This window comes from Anastrepha ludens, chromosome 3, assembly GCF_028408465.1.
Source record: "Anastrepha ludens isolate Willacy chromosome 3, idAnaLude1.1, whole genome shotgun sequence".
Lineage (NCBI taxonomy): Eukaryota > Metazoa > Arthropoda > Insecta > Diptera > Tephritidae > Anastrepha > Anastrepha ludens.
Window position 1 is genome coordinate 17,168,705 of NC_071499.1, and position 1,779 is coordinate 17,170,483.

Sequence of the window (1,779 nt, forward strand, 5' to 3'; positions counted from 1 at the left end):
ATTCCCAAAGTTAATTATGCTGGGCGTCCACTGCACTTTAAAATAAAACAAAAAAAAAATACCACTTTTACTTACAATGATTTGCTTTTACCAATACATTTATACTTATACAAATGCACGCACATATTTTGACTTTGCCTTGACCTGTTGTCTATTATTTTCTTTTTATCACACTTGCGGTTCAATCGTCTATTGTTTTCCGCTTCAAGTTGTTTGCTGTTGCTTTTACCTACTAATGGCTTAAATGTAGTTTCATTACCCGTTCAAATATACATACACACACAAATGCACATATTTGCATTGTAAAAGTACATAAACCCATTAACGCATTTTGGGTTTGAATTGCTCTACTTTTGCTATGGAAAAATTTGGGTGGTTGTTAAGCTTTCAGTAGCCGTGATCGTCTAGTGGTTAGGACCCTACGTTGTGGCCGTAGTAACCCAGGTTCGAATCCTGGTCACGGCAATGATGCCTTAAGCATTATTGGCACAGGAAAAGAAAGCTTATTTTTTAAATTTTTTTTTAGAGAGGAAAATAATTATATTTTTCTTTAATTCTATAAAAAAAAAATTTCCATCTACTCTTAACTAAAAAGTAGTACTCAATGTCGTTGCAAAATAATTTATATTAAAAGCATATTTTTTTTAATAATTAAGTTTACAGCGCACAAACAAAAACCCCCAAGAACCAGACCATCCACCTCCTATGTAAAATCGTATGCTGGGTCTGAAAATACACATAATTTTGTTCGGTACGTTACCGGCGATACCTCGATTGTATGGTCCGGTTCTGCAATAAAAAAATATTGCATATTTAAGGTTACTGTAGGGATTACTAGCAGTAAAATCACATACGAGCATATTATGATCTTTCAAAAGTGACACCTAGTTTTCAGTAGTGAATAATTCCTAGACGATATATTTTTTATAATGATGATGATGACCTTTTTTCATATTAAATTTAAATAATTACCATGGCATTATAATAAATAACAGAACGTACGACTATCACATAAGTTGTCAGCTGGATATAAATGGTGGTTAAGTTTAAAGGGCCGGTGTTGATTTTGAATAAAATACAATTTTTTTAGGAAATTATTGTCATTTCTCTTTATTATGATAATACTGGTATGGCTCAATTACGTATGGAATAAAATATCGGTCTCTGCGGCACCCCTCCACCCGATGGTCTAGATTTTCGATGACGTTGAGGCATAATTGAGGTTCTATGCCGTTCATGTGCTGAATTATCTTATCCTTTAGCTCATGAATTATTGCTGGATTATCGACGTACACCTTTTCTTTCAAATAACCCCAAAGAAAGAAGTCCAACGGTGTCGTTGACGTTTAGGTGTGGTTCACATTCAACATCAGCGCTTGAAATTTAACCACCCTTTATAATAAATAAAAATATTTTTTTAGCGCATAGCTATTTTTTGCTTATTATTTGATCAAAAACAATTCTTAAAAAATTGGCGGAATTTTAATTTGCTCTTTAAGTTAGCTATTGTGTGTTATAAGAGAGTGCATGGCATATATTTATGTTTTCATTTGCATTTTTTTAATTTATATGAAAAATACTTAGTTCTTTGATTGAAGTCAATAACTCCCCATATTGCTATCAATAACATCTATTTCCTTGCCACAAATTAATTTTCTATCTGCATTCATCGGACGGCGACGCAAAATGGAAAAATATATGTGGGGTTTCCACGGTTGCTCCGATGATATTTGATTTGGAATCAAAAAGGACAGCGTATTAATATAGATATAGTTATCC

The 1,779-nt window shown here is 32.8% G+C and overlaps 1 non-coding gene across 1 annotated transcript; it reads left to right on the forward strand.

The window, feature by feature from the left end:
- Positions 1-393: 393 nt before the first annotated feature.
- On the forward strand, positions 394-465 carry Trnah-gug (transfer RNA histidin (anticodon GUG)). Its single transcript has one exon. It is a non-coding gene; the product is annotated as a tRNA-His (tRNA).
- The last annotated feature ends 1,314 nt before the right edge of the window (positions 466-1,779 follow it).